General features: G+C 40.9%; 1 protein-coding gene across 6 annotated transcripts in view; it reads left to right on the top strand.

The window, feature by feature from the left end:
* Positions 1–20,047, top strand: part of GPRIN3 (GPRIN family member 3) — a 60,966-nt gene that overhangs the window by 16,971 nt on the left and 23,948 nt on the right. The window contains exon 2 of one of the 6 annotated variants that reach the window (XM_073891954.1): positions 7,217–7,320. The exons of the other annotated variants lie outside the window; for them this stretch is intronic. The gene's annotated coding sequence lies outside the window, so the exon portion shown is untranslated. The remainder of the gene's footprint in view (positions 1–7,216; positions 7,321–20,047) is intronic. 6 annotated transcript variants of the gene reach the window in all.

Genomic DNA, 20,047 nt, shown 5'->3' with positions numbered 1-20,047 from the left:
TGGGCAAACGAGATTAGATTTGGATACATATGTGTTGACCTAATCTGATCACAGAGAAGCGTTTATTTCAGGTGCATGTGTTATTTGCTGCCGCTGCAAGTCCCTGCACTTGGGTGGTGTGGCAGCCCATCCTACAGACAGGGATGGCTAAGCCTTGACCTTTACCCATGAAGGAATCCGTCATCTCGTGGGAGGGATAGCATAAAGTCCAAGTGAAAGGGGAGGAGAAAGTATTGAGTGTGGCCTTAATGTGGAAGCGACAGTATGATGGTTCTGAAAAGATGAAGTCTTAAAATTCTGTCTCACACTACAGAACTAGAATGACAAAAACAAAAGACCAAAACAGTGACGATGACAACAAAAGCCATGAGAATACCAAGCATTGGCAAGGATGCGAAGCAACTAGAACTCTCACTCATACGATGGAAAGTATTTTGGCCGTTTCTTGTAAAATTAAACATTCATTTCCCATGGGACCTGGCAATTTCACTCCTGTTTACCTAAGTGATGTGAAAACCGATGGTAACTCAAAAATCTATCTGTAGTGGCTTTATTCATTATCACCCAAACCAGAAAATAAACCCACATGTCCCTCAGTTAGGGAGTGAATAAGCCAACAGCGGCAGATTTTGTGTGATGCAATACTATTCAGCAATAAAAAGGAACAAACTATGGATGCACACAGCAACACAGATGAATTGCAAATATGTCATGCTAATTAAAGAAGTTAGACTGAAAGAACGATGTACTTTTATATTTATATGACATTCTGGAAATGGTAATACCATAGGAGTGGAGGACAGATGAGTCGTTAAGAGTGGACAAGGGTTGACAACAAAGGAATAGTCAAGGGGTGTTTCTCTAGGGGGTGATGGGACTGTTCTGTACCTTGATTGTGGTAGTGGTCATACAACCATGCATTTGTAAAACTCCTAGAACTGTACACCAAAAAGAGTAAATGTAACTGTATGCGATTATTTTTAATTCTTACAAAACAAATTCCGCCTAAAATCATGGTCCAGAGTTTAACATCCTCCTGGTTCTGGAGTCAGAAAAACAGACCATATGGGGAAGATGCTAATCCTATTTCCTGCTTATTGACACAGAAAAATGTGCAGACTGAACAGATCTGTGCTCTGATGTCCAGAAATCTTGGGTTAGTTTCTGTCTCAAAACTCTCTTTAAATGGAGAAAGGCAAGTATCATGGGGCCGTGGATATCAGCTGACAAAGTCTGTTGCCTAAAATAATGTTACGTTAACCGTCTGGTGGGGGTGTGCTAGAGGACTGTGAGCTTGCTGTGTCCTCTGCTGACTGTGTGTGAATGCAATGTGTTTTTCTCTCTCCCCCCAGTCTCGTATTCACAGACTCTGAGAGAAACTGTTAATTCCAGTATCATTTATTGGGGTCTTATTATATGCAGAGTGCTGTGCTATGTGCTATGAAGGCTAAATATCAAGCTACTTAGAGTCTCCATCAAAAATGGAGCTTACAACCTAGTATGAGAGATATGACTTCATTCAGTCAGGTTATGATAAATCCTGCAATAGGTTTTCTCGCTGTATTATGGCTATTGGGAGGAGAAGCCATCACTTCCTACCACAGGTATCGGGAAGAACTTATTTTGCAAAGAGTGTATGGCATTTGTTCTGAATTTTAAGAACCCAGTAGATTCTAAGGTCCCTGAGAAATGGATCCTTTCTGTCTTATCCGCCAGTTTCCCCCCATGTCTGGCATAGTCCTTGATACACTGTTAATACATTGATGTTTCAGAATTAATTAATGAAAGAAAGAAAAGACAGCATTTTCAAAGGCAGAGAATCCATTTCAAGAGGCCATAGGCTGAGCAGAGGAATGCAGGAAAATGCTTCAAGCCTGTTGAGGTGCTGAGAGTAGTTCCATTTGGCTGGAGTATAGGGGGTCTGTGGGAAGCAGTGTTCCTGTTGAAATCAGACCGGAGGGCGTCTAGAGTGCCAGGTTAAGTAATTGGAACACTTTTCAGTAGAGAAAGACTCTGAAGGATTTTGAGCATGAGGTGATTAGATCTGTGTTTTTCAGTGAGGTCATTTGTCAGCGATTATGAGACAGTGACTGTGAGTGACAGTATGAGCTGTGTTGGAGCCAAGGAGAGAGACTGTGCCTGAGGCACCTGTACCAGCTCGAGCAGGACTTGAAGAAGCAGTGATTGCAATATTCCACCTGGAAAACAGGAGTCAGAAGCCCCTGGGATTAAGTCCTAGCTCCGCTTCTTTTAAACCGTGGGACAAATCACATAAGGTTTTGCATATTTTTAAAAAAGCTATGTAATGTGAGAGGTATGTTGAGTCCAGCTATTGGAAGGAAGGTTGCAGATACTTGTAGCAGAGATGGGACAGGAATGGGGACTGCATAAACATCAGGGTTGAGGGGGTCAAGCTGTCAACACGGCTCCAGGATTCTAAGCCGGATCTGACTGGGAGAATGTTGGTGCCATTAACAGAAATAGAGGTGTCAGGAGGAAAAGTTCATTTTGGCGGAATGATTTCGGATCCTGGGTGGGACGTGGTTTGGGATACTGGCATGACACGCATGTCAGATATCTGGCCTGCGGGTATTAAAATGGAGGAGGACGGGGGTGGGGCGCGGGAGGGGTGCCTGGGTGGCTCAGTCAGTTGAGTGTCTGCCTTTGGCTCAGGTCATGATCCAGGGTCCTGGGATCGAGCCCCACATCGGGCTCCCTGCTCGGCGGGAAGCCTGCTTCTCCCTCTCCCTCTGCTTGTGCTCCCCTCCCCCCCTCTGTCAAATAAATAAATAAAATCTTTAAATTTTTAAAAATAAATAACTTTTAAAAAATAAGTAAATAACTAAAGTGGAGGAGGATGGGAACATGGGGAGAGGGTGATGCCAGGAATTACAGCGATTAGATCAGCACCATTAGATATCCCAAGTGTGAAAGAGATTTCCAAGGACAGGAAAGAAGACAGAAGAGGAAAATTCCTGCTAACACCCGGATTTAGGGGTCAGAAAAGGAATAAGTTTAATCTAAGGCTACAAAAGGAGTATCCAAAAGTGGAAGGGAAAGTCTCAAAGGACAGTGTCAGGGGAGAGGGGATCAGTGGTGAAAACAGAGCCAGAGTTCAAGAGGGATGAGAAAGAAAATTGCGTTTCCTCATTTTAAAATTGAGAAAATAATACCTTCCTTGCTGGTGTGTTGTGGAGAGTAAATAAGAGACAGTACTTAGTCTAATATCTTATAAATAGCAGGCTTAAAAATTGGAGCTATTATTTGTACTGTTATTGGAAATTAATTCTCATTTTCAGTATCCTTCAGGAATTTTTTAAAAATGTAACCCAAACCCTGTGGGTTCTGTATGTGTGGGATGTTGCCTTTCTAAAAGGTAAATCATAGGCTAAATCTCCTGCATAATAACATCTCCTGACCTTTAAAGGGTAAAATGCAGCTCCATCCCAGTTTTAGAAGTGCTTCATACTGTTCTGGACAAGAGCATATTGTTTCTCAGTAACTCTCATTAGGGTGCCCTGCATGGAAAAACAAAATTCTCCTATCCAGGCCAATGTCGAATAATAGCAAGTTACACAGGGTAAGAAGAACTTGCTCATCTCTTCCTTCTGCCCTAATGAGGAATATATCATTTGTATGGAATTAATGCTAAATTTCAGTCCTGAAGGTGGCACTGAAAACCTAGTTGACACAGAAAATCTTTAAGGAAGGGGGGAAAGGAGAATTGGTTTGATATACACACTTTTACATTATCTTAGGAATAAGTGCTCAAAACGGCATAGAACTGTTATCAAATCTATTTATGTTGTGTTGATTATTTTTAAATTTTTTTATCTAAGAGGCTGAGCATCTCTGCTTTGATTCATGTAAGAACCAGTTTGCTTTTTAAAGAGAGAAAAAAAAATCCTCCCTTCCAGGATCACACCTGTGTCTCACCTCGAATCAGCCACCTTGAAAATGTGTGCAGTTAGGGACACACAGTGAGAAAGCAGAAGAGGCTCAGGGGCCACTGCTGTTCCTCTGGAGAAACCTATCCAAGGCAAGGAGCAGGATTCCGTGACCTTTAAGGACCCGTAAGGCTCTGAAATTCGACAGCATGTCATTCCACATGTTCAAATCAATAATCAAAAGTATGTGAGCTCCCAAGGAAACTGATAAAACTTCCCCCCACCCCCATCAATTGACATGTTTGCTGGTCCAACACAGAAACTGGAGCAAACTTTCTTCTATATTTGAAGTAATTACTAAAAATCAAATTATCAGGAATCAGCCGATCAAATCTTTCCCAACTTGACGCTGTATTACGATTTTCCTAAGATTCAAAAACACTTCTAAACACACACATTTATTTTTCCTCTTTCATTACACATTCTAGTTCATGGAATCATTCATTTCTTCACTCATTTCAAGGTATAGAACTTCGAAACAATTCCTGAAATAAAATTCCTTAACCTGGCATTGAAGTCTATTCATCATAGACTTGGGCCTAGAGCCATGTTTCCCAATGAGTATCTCAACACGAACCCCATTTACACCCCTACCCAGCTCTTCTCCTTCATACAACCTTAAGCTCCAGGCACAATGGACCACGGTTAGTCTTTGATTTCTGTCTCTGAATCTTTTGCTTGGGCTCTCTCCCTCTGTCCCAAATGCTCGGTTTTTAAAACCTAACTCAAATCTTTACCCTAGGCTAGGAAACAGTACACAGTCCAGTTTGGTCAGTTTGGATGTAGTAACTACAGTAATGTAACTTCTAATGACATATAAACCCCAAATTTCAAAGGCTTAGGGAAATAAAAGTATATGTATATATTTTAAAGTCTTTACCAGCACCTCCAAAAATCCTTTTAAGTTCACCGTAGTGTTAATTGAATATTTGCTCTTCTGCGTTCCCACAGTCCTTTCCTCTCCCATGTCTAGCACACGTCATTTTTACGGGGATATTGTCCCTAAAATGTTCAATTTTGAAGCACATCAGCCAGCTTTTACATATTTTTATATATATTTGCATAGCTCCCACAAAGCTTAGCACAATGTCCAGGACATGGGAATCCTCAGTAAATGTTTATTGAATTCAGTTCAATTTTCTGTTGGGTTCAGTATTCCTTAAGAATTTGAGGCTGGAGTAGGAGATTTTAAAAATAACTTGCTTTTAAGTATTTATATGGTACCACCTTGCAAATCCTTGTAAAGTTAACAGTTGGATTTTTTTAAGTGTCTTTATTGTATCTAAGGTTATTTATTATGTGTAATATAATGAGAGAAAGCACAGTTTTCCTGTCAGTACTTGGTGTGACTTTTCTTCTTTGAGATTTTTATTTTCAAATCATCCTAAAAGTTAAGAAGCTTCTGGAACCAATGACAAAAAATACAAAAAGACAGGAAATTAATGTATAAGAAGAGATGTACATAGCAGATGAAAATAAATTGAAATTGGAGTCACATTCTAAAAACACAAAAAAGACAAAAGAACTATAGTATTTCTAAAGTAAGCTTTCTGAATGTGAGGTGGATTCTCAGACGAAAACAAAGTATATCTGATGTGATATAAACAGAATATAGGAAAGCATCACTGAAGGTGAATTTGGCTGAAAGGGAAATAGCAAAGCCGTTCTGAAGCAAGCCCCAGACAGAGAATAAGAGATCAAAAAGTTGAGTACGTGATTTGGGGGATTCTTATTATACAGTGGTTATAATGAGCATGACCCGGAGCACCTGGGTGGGTCAGTCAGTTAAGCGTCTAACTCTTGATTTCAGGTCAGGTCCTGATCTCAGGGTCCTGGGATCAAGCCCCAAGTCGGGCTTCAGGCTCAGCAGGGAGTCTGCTTCAGGATTCTCTCTCCCCCTTTGCCCTTCCCTTCACTAGCTCGCACATGCGCTCTCTCGCTCTCTCGCTCTCTCTAAAATAAATAGTCAAAAAATACTACTAATAATGCGCATCACTCACCTGATACTATCATCTGTACAACTTTAACAAGAAGATTAGCAAAAATCATAGTTTTGTTGAAGCAAGTTGGGCTTCTGAAGTGAACATTTTTGTATTTTGCAAATTAGTGTTCTGCCTAACTTCTGCTTCCTCTTACCGCTCTTGTTAACACATTCAGAGAATACGGCAACTCAAGCATCGCGTTCTCTTGATTTTTATGTCTGTATGCATGAGGAAAACATATTCCTTCTATCTGAGAAAAAAATGAGTGTGGTTGAGCCACCTCTAGAAAAAGGAAAATGCCTGAAAGTTAAGGAAAAAAATATGTTCTGCAAAAGAAAAAGGGAGAGAGGGAGAATATGAGCAACTGATGAAGTCAAGCTAGAAAATGCTTAATTTAAGTGAGAAACTAATGTATTACTTCTTTTTCCACTGAAGATAAATTAAGCAGTTGGGACAGCAGAGTTGCAGATTTAGGCAAAGAGTAGGCATTCTAACAAGCGGCTTGTCTGTGATGATTCCTGTCCGAACACCCAGTCCTCCATTGTTCTTCTTGGATACACTGAGGTACTTCATCTGCCTCTTTCCCATCAGTGTCAGTTTCGGTTTGCACACAGGAGAATCCTGAGCAATTTGTTTTAGGAATATCTATGGAGAAAGGAGTTAGTAAGATCTGAGAAAAATAAAAAGAAGTGAATTGCATGACAGAGTAGAGAATTGAGAGTTTTGCAATTGCAGCCTGAGTTTCTATCATATTGTTTTCAAAATTAAAATTCCAAGTTATGGACCATGATCCTTGGGTTATCCCATGGCTATGAAGTGGTTGGGGTGAGAAGCAGAGGATACAGCAGGGACAGGTGACTTGCAAGGTAGACCTGGTAGTAAGTTCGTATTAGTAAGAAAACCTAAGGCATTCTACCACCTCTCTCACTGGTCCTGTTGCTGCCTGCTAACTGACACTGAGCGCCACACCTTCTTCTGAGAGCTTACAACAACCCTGTGAGGTAGATGCTATTTTCATCTCTGGGTTGCAAGTGTTACAAACCTTAGGCACTGAGGAGTTAAGGCATTTCCCCAAGGCCATACAGCTGGTAAGTGGCAAGCTAGGTGTGAATCCAAACCATCTGATCCTACAAGCACACTCTTAACCGCCATGTCAGTATAGCCTCTCACACAGAGAAATGTTTCCAGAAGGTACGGGATATAGGAATTCGGAACTGCTGATCATTCTCTTATGTATTGTTTTTGGTCTCCTCCCTCTGCTCATGCTGCTTCCTTTGCCTTGGACAGCCTCCATTCATCAGCCCTCTCCTTTGCTTGGATGACTCTGCATCCTTCAGATCTCAGCTCAGGGATCATTTCGCTCAGCAAAGCTTTCCAGAGCTCTCCTCAAGGTAGGCTGGGTCCCTTACCTCACAGACTTCTGTGGGGTGGTACCCTGAATACCTCTATTGCAGCGCTGACTATAGCATCCTGTTATCTTCCTGCCTCATCTTGAAGCCTTGGATGTTGCCTGTGTCTCCTCTTTCCCATTCAGTCACAGTGCACAGGTGATTTGACCTCTTTCATATTTCTAGATCCGTCCCTTCCTCTCTATTCCTGCGATCACTGCCCTAGTTCTCACAGTTCCTCCTGCAGTAGCCTTCCCACAGGTCCCTCTTCCTCTGGTCCTTACACACCTGCCCCATCAAGCCCTGAGCGACGCCTGTGACCCGGGTAAAGACGCGCCCATCCAGCACAGTCTCCCTTGGTAGCTGCCCTTTGCCCCAGCTCTTGACAGATGGCTGCTTTATGCCATCAGCCTTGCATCTGGAGCTCCAGCAATGCTCACTTACTTATTGTTCCAACCTGCGCCCCGCCCCCTGCCCCGCAGCCACTCCTCCCAACAGGCTGTCTCTCGCTTCCGTCCATCTGCTCACACACTGTTGTTCATGTGCACCTGAAATGCCCTGCCTTCCCAGTGGCAGACTCCGGCTGGACCCGCAAGGCGGCTTTGCTGTCCTTTACACCCAGAGACCCTGGTGGCTCCTCCGTCAGATGCACTAACACTTTGCTCGCGAATCACCCTGCACCTCCCTCTTTCAAGGGGCTCACCAGCTGGTTTCCAACCAAGCCTTTACGTTTCTGCCCCCCCCCACCAGATGAGAATATTCACCATTATTCACTGCTCTATTCACCATTATATCCTCGGTGCCTGGGACATAGTGACTACGCAATAAATGATGAGTGAATTAATGAGTTAGTATACATGTTTAAGTGTCACATATATAAAATACATCTAAATAACATTATTTCCAGCTTTCAGGCCTGATGCCTGACTTATTTCTCCTTCCTCCCCACTCTTCATTAAGCTGTTCCCAGAGCCCATTTATGTGTCCCATGATCTGAGGGATTATTTACACTGTTTCGGTTGCTTTTTCCTTCTCAGTATTATCTCAGGTCTCCCCAGGTTCCCCAGGAAGCCTTCCCTGACTGTACAAGATGGACGGGTTCATTGTCCTCCTGTGTGACTGTTGAAATCTGGCACTGAAATTCCTTTGTCCCCAGTCCCCAGCAGATGCCAGCCCCTGCAGGCAGGGATTGAGTCTTGCTCATCTTTGTGGCTCTCTGGTACCTACCACAGGACCAGCACTCGTCTGTGTTAAACAAGTTGACATAACCAAAATATGTAACCTGTTGCATGGTACTTCAGGCCCTTTGTTTAGCTGCATAACAGTTGAGTGAATAAGAAAAGTAATTATTGTGAAGGCCCTGCTTTAATCTCATCTCATAGCCTTCAATTAAGCAAGATCTTCTACAATCAAAATACTAAAGCCCTTGGCAACCTTTGTTAATTTCAATCACAGGTGGTCTTCTGAGGCCAGAATAGATGTGGCTGACGTTCCTATCACTTTTAGAAAAAAATGGCCTGCATTACCATCTGAGGGAAATATAATTATATGTATGGCAAATAATGAGATTAATGAAATTCCTACAATTAAACGAGTCCAGCTTTTCATATCTTTATTAGGCAAACTTCCACATATTTGTGAGGTCTTTCACATAAATGCTGAAACTGAATTATAATTCCCATAATAACAAAGCGATGAGAGCCCACAAAGCCACTTCAGCCACTTCAAGCCATTCATTTTTAGTGAATGAAGTGCCGACACTTCTCACAAGTGAGTCTCAGGCTGACATCCTCCACACTTTGGATGGATCCTAATGAGCGCCTGTAAACCCGCGGGTTTACCCAATAAGGAATGCACACCACTGAAGCAAGTGAGAGATCGCAACTGCCCAGTGGTCAGGCTGATGTCAAGCTTCCTGACTTCCATTTATTTCATTTTTGATGAAGTTCTGTTACTTAGATATTCACATGAAATTTATTCTTATAAACTGCTAGTCAAAACTTCTAGTAAAAATGCAGAGCAAATAATTCATAATTTGAGATAGCAAGAACATAATTCTCGTCTGACTCGTGAATAAAATTAACTTCAGCAATACAAACAGCTCTTCTTTCAAGTTAAAGTAATTTCATTATCAATGCATTGCACCTTGTTGGCCTAATGTGAGATCTTATTTTTCCCATTTACTTACATCCTCTCTCCTTGATGATTTGTAATATTCCATTTGAAGGAAATAAAATCACACTTCTTTTGAGGCATGTTAACATTCACTAAATGTTAACTGCACACCTTTTTTTCTTGCCAGTACCCTGCAGGATCCTGGGGCTACCAGGTAGGCAGCCTCTCAACTCTCCTGGAGCTTATCACCTAACAAAGAAAACACAAAGAACAAAAACATAACAATGACAGCATAGTGAGGCATTATAGCAGAGATACGCATAGATGCAATGGGAAAACAGAAGAAAGGCATCCAAGGCTTGAGGGTGAGAAAGCACAAGGAAGGCTTGCCAGAGGGAGGCTAAGCTGAATTGAGGTTAGCAAGGGAGAAAGAGTAGGAAGGGTATATTAGTCTCCTAGAGCCGCCATAATAAAATACCACGAACTATGTGGCTTAAAACAATAGGAATCTATTTTCTCACTGGTCTGTAAGCTAGAAGTCTGAGATCAAGGTGTCAGCAGGGTTGGCTTTTTCCAGTGACTCTTGAGGGAGAAACTGTTCCATGTCCCTCTCCTTGCTTCTGACGGTTTTCAGTGATCCTCAGTGTTCCTTGGTTTGTAGATGCGCCTCCCCCCAACCTCTGCTTGTGTCTTTGCGGGACCTCCTCCCCTGTGTGTGTGTCTGTGTCCAAATTTCTTTCTTTTTAGGACACCAGTCACCTACCCTAACCCAGGATGACCTCCTCTTCACTGCCTTGTATCACAAGGACCCTCTTTATAGGTCAGGTCACATTCACAGGTTCCAGGTGGACCTAAATTTTAGGAGACAGTGGTCAACCCAGTATAGAGGGCATGCAAGAAACAGGAAGCAGTATGGATGAAGGTGGAGAGACTTTGACATGTTTGGGCAAGCATAGATCCCTCTTAACGGTTGGATTGAAACACTCAGGATCCTACCAAGTTATGAATCTTCAGAGGTAACAGGAGTCTCATCACAAAGAACCTGTGTGCTAAGTGCAGGAATTTGAATTTCCTCATGGAATGTGTGGGTGTCATTGAAGGATTTTAATTCTGGAAGCTACATGATCATATTTGCATTTTAGAAAAATCTCTCTAGCAGCAGTGTGGAAAACTGAAGAAGGTACAGTTTGGAGGCAGAGAGATTATATAGGAAGTTCTTAAAACAATTCTGGCAAGACATGATAAGTGCCTACATTATACCAGCATAGGGAGACTAAAGAAGAGGTGGTAGATAGAGGAGATATTTAAAAAGAAGGATCTGTAAGACTTGGTGGTTAGTGAGAGGTGAGAAAGGAAAAGAGAGAGGCAAGAGTGGTTTTGAAGTTTCTGGCTCAAGTGAGAAGACAGAGGTAACATTGGCTGAGATAAGAAGAAGGAATATGCTTAGAGGTAAGAGTGGATGAGTTTTTGGACATACCTAATTTGAGGTATCAGTAACACTTCTAAGTGAAGAGCTGCTCTTTTGGAAATTTTGTTAGGTCACCAGTTCTGGCTGGAGATGAATTTGAGATTGATGAATATATAAGTAATTGTGCCCCCCAGGTTGAATGCGTGAAGTGAGAAGAGCAGAAGGTCTAGGAAATGCCAACATTTAGGAAATGAACTGAGGAAAAAAGAACCAAAGAGTGGCATTAAGAAGGACTTCTGTAGAGTAAAGAGGAAAACCAAGTGAGCATATCACAGATAAGAGAGCTTCCAGAAGGACAGAGCGCTCCAAATGTCAAACGCTGTGTGCAGAGAAGTCACGATAAGGAGAGAAAGTGTTGATTTTTTGGGCAAAGTCCAGTCTTCAGTGACTTTAGCAAGGGCAGTGTTGATAGAATGCAGGAATGATGAAGGAAGAATCAAGATGATAATAGATGGGGGAATAACTGTGCAGGAAGGGGGATATAGGGACTGTAGACTGCTTTTCAAGAAGTTGGACTGTGAAGGAAGCAGAGCTATATAGGAATTAATAGCTGCATGGGGTTAGGGAAGAGTGTTTCAGTGATGATAGATATTCAACCGTTCTGTGATCCAGCTCAAGGGGGAGAACATGGACTCTACAGAGTGGGCTTGGAACAGGGGTAGTAGCTGGAAAGGAGTACAGATCTCTCTTCCAAGTAAGGTTGTCTACTGAGGACATGTTCTTAGAGGAATTGAGGGATCTCTCACACAAATGCCACCATGAACTTTTTGTTAATATGAATAAAAATCTTTTCCTTCACGCTCCATGTATGGGCACTTTTTGCTGCCCACTTCTCCCAAGTCCCCATGCTTTTATAACAACACTCCCATTTCTTCTTGGGGAATTGATTTTGCTTAGTAGTGGAACTTAGAACTATCAGTTAGGGTGCCCTGCCCTCTCCTATATAAGGACTCATTGGGTCTCTCTCCGAGGACTTTGAATCTGGAGGCTTTAACTGATACAGGTGTTTGGGGGGGTAATTAGAGTTCTTTATCCCTGATGAGGGAGGGATATACCCTGATTTCTACCGTCTTCTGAACCTACCTTTGTAGCCTTCCTTTTAATTCTATGACTTCCCCATAATCTTGGATAGGCTCTAGTGTCTAAGACTCTGGAGCCACACAGCTTGGGTTTGGGTTTTCTAGGAAATAAATGAGCCCCATGCTTAGAACAGTGGCTACTCAGAGTAAATGAGATAGGTGTTTGTTACTGTTACTCCAACAAAGTTCTCTTCTGTATAAGTTAGCCAGGATCATTTGTTGCTTTGTGCTACCAAGGAATCCTAATGGATACCTCCTTTATTCCAAATGAGTAACATTTTGTTATACCAAACTTGAAAATGAGATATAATGAATAATTCCATAGGGATTGGCCATTTACAGTGGTTTGAAGAGAGAAGGAAAATTGAATATATTATAGTTGTGGTGAATGGATGAAAGTTCTCATTTAAGAATCAAATAAAGAAGATTAACAAGAGACATTAAAGGCACTTATGATTGCTCGGCAATGGCTGTTGATAGAAGTGAGGTGGCTATGATGGTTTCTTTCTAAGTTCTCTTAAGACCGTGGAAAATGCAGTAATCAGGTTTAGAGGCTCCTGTCACTTATGTCTCTTAGAAGTTAATTTTTCTCATAGAGCCTCAATTTTCTCACTCTGAAAATACTCCCTGCTGTCAGACACTGAGTTCCAGGAGAGTTGTTACATAACAATATTGCTGCAATAGATAACTGATAAGGTGGATTATAAAGCTGTGGGATTAGGTATGATAACCCAGGGAGGAAAGATGGTAGAAAAGACCAAGGAGTAAATCTGCTGAACTCTGGCATTCCAAGTTGAGGACAAAATGTTACCCAGGATGGACAAGACAGAAGGAAAAAACAAAAACAAAAACAAATAGACTGTGGGTCATGAAGGCCATGAAAATCATGTGTTTCAAAGAAGAAAGAGGCATGTGTTGAATATGGCTAAGAAGTCAAGTAAGATAAAAGCAGAGTCTTTTGGACCCATCCACCTCAAGGTTACCAATGATCACAGTATGACACTGGGTGGAATCCAGTGATGAAGGTTGGGTTTTATGAGTCAAATAATGGGCAACTGGTGACAAGATGATATATCCTGGGGCCTCAGACACCCAAGGACAGACGATGGAAAAAAGGAAATTGGAATGACTAAGATGTCCACATCAGGTGGCTTGGGAGTCGATGGACAGGGCAGACGTGACAGTCTCCTGCAGACAAGTAATCTGAGAGTCAGTATTGTTGACTGACTCTACAAGGTTTCATGATAAAGGGGGCAAAGCTAAGCAGTAGATCTGATTAGGGGAGTGATAATAGGTGGGCAGCCACATGGAATGACATCTGGGTCAGCACAAGCAAAGCACAAGTGATTCTGAAGCAGAAAGGAGTTCACTACTGCTTTCTCTGGGGGTCCTGGCCCCCCGCTCTGGCCTGTCCAGTTTGTAAACTGCAGACTGACCTGTGGTGATGAGTGTTCTGCTCTTGCAGGTCTCGCCTGCCTCCCCCTAGGATCATCTTGCCCCTCACCCAGACAGAGGGCCCACAAGGGCAGAATCTGCCACTTCTCCCAGGGGTTTAGCTCACAAATAAAGGGAACACTGGCCACCCTGGTCACCATTTGGGCTGGGATCTAAAATTCCTGAACCATTCTTAGAACCCAGCTTTGGCCTCAGAAGCCACTGTGATGGAGAAGGGACTCTTCTGAGGCCACAATACCCCCACTAAGTTTAATGGTCCTAGGAGAAGAAATTTTGTTTGTTTGAGCTGAAGGCCCCTCCCAAGATACTTAAGAAGCTTATGTATTAGAATGAATTTTTGAACAGAAAAAAAAAAAGACATTAAAAATTGTTACAATGGAAAATTTTTAGATTTAGGTCCATCTAAACAAGCATATTTGACACATATCCTTATGAGCTATCATTTCATAAAAATATTTTCCCTATCCCCCACCATGGGAATTTTTTTTTTTTTTTTTTTTTTGAGAGAGAGAGAAAGCGCATGTGCACAGGTCCGGTGGCAGGGGGCAGGAGGGGCAGAGAGAGGAAGAGAGAGAATCCATGCTCAATCCCATGACCCCAAGACCATGAGCCAGAGTCAAGAGTTGATGTTTAACTGACTGAGCCACCCAGGCACCCCCACCATGGGAATATTAATTATGGGCTCCATCTAGAGCTGCAGGAGCCCATCTTCTGCTGGATTTTCAGTGGGAGAGCTCTACCCAGCCAACATGCCCACTCCACAAATGAGGGTAGGAGAAATGATACCTTCACCTTTGAACTGCCATCATGGGAGTAATAGGGAAGAGGCTAGATACTGCACTATGTCAGTATGCCTGACAATAATTTGTAACTTTTTTCCTCATTTCTTTACACTTTGCAGTACACTCACATTATCTTTTAATGCATTTATGTTTCTTTGCTTTTATCCTTAAAGACTTTAGGGTGGGTGAAGGGAGAATATATTTCTCATGAGTAACAGATTACTGTGATTTCTGTAGAGGAACATAAGAGAAATGTCTAGCTTTTAAAAGAAATTAACTGCCATTGGGTGCCTGGGTGGCTCAGTCGGTTAAGTGTCTGCCTTTGGCTCAGGTCATGATCCCAGGGTCCTGGGACCGAGTACCGAGTTGGGCTCCCTGCTCAGCAGGGAGTCTGCTTCTCCCTCTGCCCTTCCTCCCACTTGTTCTCTCAGTCTCTCCCTCACTCTCTCTCTCAAATAAATAAAAAAAATCTTTAAAAAAAATTAACTGCCATTTACACTAGCACCCCAAATAAGTGAAATGCTTAGGTATAAAACTAACAAAATATATACAAGATCTATATGTAGAAAACTAATAATTTGGTGAACAAAATCAAAGAACTAAATAAATGGAGAGCTATTCCATATTCATGGATAGGAAGTCTCAACATTGTCAAGTTGTCAGTTCTCAATTTGATCTAAAGATTCAATGCAATCCCAATCAAAATCCCAGCAAGTTATTTTGGTATCGACAAACTCATTCTAAAGTTTATATGGAGAGGCAAAAGACCTAGAATAGCCAACATAGTTTTGAAGGAGAACAAAGTTGGAGGACTAACTCTATCCAAATTCAAGACTTACTATAAAGCTACAGTAATCAAGACAGTCTGATATTGGGGAAAGAATAGACAAGTAGATCAATGAGAAATTGTTGTCAGAGTCTAGCAGTAGGCCCACAAATATAGTCAGCTGATCTTTGACAAAAAAGCAAAGACAATACAACGGAGCAAAGATGGTCTTTTCAACAAATGGTGCTGGAACAACTGGACATCCACATGCAAAAATTAAAAAAAAAAAAAGAAAAGAAAGGAAAATGAATCTATACACAAACCTTACACCCTTTACAAAAATTAACTCAAAATAGGTCATAGACCTAAGTGTTAAATGTAGACTACAAAATCCCTAGAACAAAACCTAGATGACCTTGGGTATAACAATGATATTTTAGATACAACACCAAAGGCATCATCCATGAAAGAATTGATAAGCTGAACCTCATTAAAATTAAAAACTTCTGCTATGCAAAAGATAACGTCAAAGGAATTAGAAGACAAGACACAGACTGATATTTGGTTAACAAGAGACATTATTGCAAATATTTGCAAACATATATCTGATAAAGTACTGTTATTCAAAATATACAAAGAACTCTTAAAACTCAACACTAAGAAAACAACCAGAAAAAATGGGCCAAAGAGCTTAACAGACACTTCACTGAAGAAGACATACAGATAGCAAACCAGCTTACAAGAAAATGCTTCACCTTGTATGTCATCAGGAAAATGCAAATTTAGACAAAAATGAGAAACCACCATACACTACTTAGAATGGCTAAAATCCAAAACAATGACAACACTAAATACTGACAAGAATATGGAGAGCAATGGGAACTTATTCATTGCTACTGGGAATGCAAAATGGCACAGCTGCTTTGAAAGACAGTTTTGCATATTTTTACCATATAATCCAGCAGTTGCACTGTTTGGTATTTACCCAAAGGAGTTGAAAATTTATATCCACACAAAAACCTGTACATGGATGTTTATAGAAGTTTTATTCATAATTACCAAAACTTGGAAGAAGCCAAGATGTCTTTCAGTGGGCAAATGGATAAATAAACTATGATACATCCAGACAACAGAGTATTATTAGGTGCTCAGAAGAAATGAAATCCCATGAAAAGTCAGAGGAATTTTAAATCCATATTACTAAGTGAAAGAAACCAATTTGAAAAGGCTACATACTGTAGGATTCTGACTATCTGACATTTTGGGGAAAACAAAATACTGGAAGACAGTAAAAAGATCAGTTATTTTCCAGGAGTTGTTGGAGCAGGGGAGAGGTGAAGAAAGAGATGAACAGGTGCAGCACAGATTTCTAGGGCAGTGAAAATACCCTGTATGATACCATGATGATGGATCTATGTTACTCTACATTTGACCAAACCTACAGAATATACACCACCAAGAATGAACCCTAATACAAACTGTTGTCATTGGGTAATTATGATGTGTCAATTTAGGTTCATCAGTTGTAACAGATGTACCACTCTGGTGGGGAATGTTGATGGTGGGGAGGCTGTGCATGTGTGGGGCAGGGGTACATGGGAAATCTCTGTACCTTCCCCTCATATTGCTGATGGTTGAATTAATCATATTTCTCAACTCAATGTATGATCACTGCCCTATGAAGGACCCTCTTTGTTTAGTTAATTAAATAATAATTAATTTCGCCTTATCCTTCTACCTCACTTGTATCTCTCTCCTCTTGGGCCATTATGGCCCATCCTTCCATTTTTATAAATTCCTATTAACAGGATATCATATCAGATATACCTATTTCTGTTGTAAGAAATTTTTAAAAAGACACTAACTGCTGATGGCATCTTTTTCATCTAATCTCTTTGCATATATAAATAATAAGGACAAGGAAATCCAAATTCTAGGTGAAATAGAAGTGGCTAGTACAACAGTAATTAATGAAGGGGATCTATAATTAAGAAAGATTCCATTAAATATGCATTAGAATACCATTAGCAAAAGCTACAATAATCGAATTAAAATAAATATTCCAAAAGGGACCTAAAGATCAGGGTATAGACAATTCGCAAATAAATAAGAGTAAAAGTTGTATAAAATATAATTGTACATGATCATACCGGGTGCATAATAGGTGACCAGTAAATATTTGTGAAGGAATGATGGGCGTGTTCAAAATTCATTATTTAGTATCAAAAACATACTCTGCTATTTTTTATGTGACCCAAGGACAAGATAGTTCTAGGCGTCAAGATAGATCACACTGTTTATCCCTGTTCTACTAACTTAAGCAAGAATTTCCTGGAATTCAATTCTCCTGAGACAGGTAAGGCTCACAGAACTTTCCCTTGAAATTGCCTGCCTGGCCTAGGTTAATTATAGACATTATTCATTATGGAACTGAGAGCGCTACATAAAACTGGTCCACTGCTAAGATCAGTTAGACAGATTGGGGTTTTGTTTTTCCCGTTTCTTTGTGAAATGTATCTGCAAATATTAACCAGTCTGATTAGGATCCCAGATTGCATTACAGTGACGGTGTTACAGTTCGTCATTACTGATGATATGGACAAGGAGGCAAACAAAGGTCTGTTTCATTGAGGAAGGTATAAATAACAATCAAGGAAGGGGTTGCACAATCATTTTTTCTGCAGTTCCTCCCGGAGCTGGTAGGAAGGGAGTGAGGAGGAAGGAGGACTGTATTCCGTTCCTCCTGCAAAAATGGATGCAATTATTATCATGTTGTCCGGGGCAGAAAACTGCCAGAGCAAATCTTATCCAGCTGTCAGGGAATCTGTTCTGAGGAAGGAAGAGGAAAGTTATCCTTTAGCCTTTTATCTGTTTTGACTCCTTTTTTTCTACTGATTCCAAGATACTCAAATACAACCAGAGGTCAAAGAATGTGCTAATTCCCTCTAGCATTAAGTGGCTGCTGGCTCTAGGCAGGTTGTTATTATTTTGTTATTGATTATAATATCTTGAATAGTAAAATGTAGACATCATTGGTAAAAATTTAAAATTAGATATCCAGCTTCTGTTCTATTACTCAAATCAGAGGGCCAACCCTAGCTTGTACTCAAGCTCTCTTCTTAGACAAGCACTGTTTTACTCTTAGATTAGTTGCCAGTTGCCTTCCGCCCCCACCCCTGTAGCCCCATGTGGGCCTGCACACACCACACACTGCACATGCATGCGTGTGCACAATGCATGCACACAGTTTGCCTGGTCTCTTACTGGGAAATGTAGAAGTCTCCAGGACATGGTACTTGCCAAAGAGGCTACAGCTCCTGTGGCCACATCTATAGCTCCCATCCAAGGTCCATGACCTTCTGGAGATTTAAATCTCAATTTGTAGTGACTATTGGACTAATGCTATAATTGGGATTATCCATTAACTTGAGTTTAGGACTTGGGAACAAATTTACTAAATTTGCAGATGAAATAAACTGAGTAAAATTGCCATGTAATGGATTTACCAAATCTTTTTTAAAGTAAGAAAAATAGGGGCACCTGGGTGCCTCAGTCAGTTAAGCATCTGCCTTCGGCTCAGTCACGATCCCAGGGTCCTGGGATCGAGCCCCATGTTGGCTTCCTGCTCAGCAGGGAGCCTGCTTCTCTCTCTCCCTCTGCTGCCCCTCCCCCGCCACCGCTTGTTCTCTCTCTCTCTCTCTCTCTGTCAATTAAATAAATAAAATCTTTTTTAAAAAATTAAGAAAAATAAATGACCTACCAAAAAACTGTGATTCCCTCCCTCTTTCTTGTTTTCATCATTTCTAAAGCTCTGTTTGTTAAGATTTTGTGCTAGGCACCAGAGACTCAAGCTCAACATGGTTCTCTCTTATACGGAGCTCTAAGTTAATCTCCCTGTTTTTCTATCTGTGGCTCACTATGGTTATCAGTTTGGTAGATTTTAGTCAGCATTTTTTAAATGGAATGGAAGAGAAAATATTAGAAGATAAGTATTGTTTTTAGTAACATTTTATTTTAGTGGACTAAACATTTGGATATGAATGTGTGTACCGGGTTGTGATATAATTTTTTATATATTAGATTGTGTCCAAAAAGCTTAAATCCACTGGTATAAGTGATATATTTGCAGAAAAAAATTTGTGATATCCTAAATATTCCACTGAAGCAAAATTCCCATTAGCCACAATTATTTTAAAATAATTAGAAACATTAAAAAAAATAATAATAATTAGAAACATTATATCAAAAGGTACCCGACAAAATCAGGGGAAATGGAAGTTTGAGTTGAATACCCCCAAAATAATTGAGAATGTGAAAAAAATATTTCATTTTTATAAATCTTAAAATTGTAAGTGCTATCATTATCCATGACCACCATAATGGTATGTATGACTGACCATAAAACTGAAAGAAAATTCCTATGGGGCTAGCAGAGACGTACGCATTGTGGTACATTATAACCTACCTCAACACCCAGCACCAGCAACTGCCATTTTGTGACTACAGCCTTCCCCTTTCCATCCACTTCCTGAAGTCTTCTATTAAAAACAATTTTTACAGCCTTTCCACCAATATTCAGGCCCAGGCTCCAGGTCCTTGTTTTTTCCATCATCCTCCCTAACCAGTAAGAGTCCAAGTCCTGGTAATTCTTCCCTCAGAAGATGTGCTATATCCATGTTTTTCTCTTTCTACTTCTGTTCTCACTGCTTGTCCAGGCTATTGTTTTAACCACTTATCCATCTTCTATACTCCTCTCCCCCTAATATATCCCATATTTCCCATGTACTGCCAGCTGGTCTTTGTGCTGCCATTCCTATCCTATGCACTTCATTCCTTGTCCTAGCATTTCTGTGAGCTGAAAGAATTGGAACTCTGAAGTCAGTGGGATTGCTTATTAGCTATTGACTTTGGGTAAGTTAATTAAATTTCCTGAGCTTCATCAGCTATAAAACGTGAGTTAAATGTAGGGCACCTGGGTGGCTCAGTCAGTTCAGCGTCTGCCTTCGGCTCAGGTCATGATCCTGGGGTCCCGGGATCGAGCCCCACATCGGGCTCCCTGCTCAGC

Source organism: Callorhinus ursinus, unplaced genomic scaffold (genome assembly GCF_003265705.2).
Source record: "Callorhinus ursinus isolate GAN/ISIS: 27379988/994484 unplaced genomic scaffold, GSC_fseal_2.0 scaffold4, whole genome shotgun sequence".
NCBI lineage: Eukaryota > Metazoa > Chordata > Mammalia > Carnivora > Otariidae > Callorhinus > Callorhinus ursinus.
This window is presented reverse-complemented; position numbering and strand designations above follow the sequence as displayed.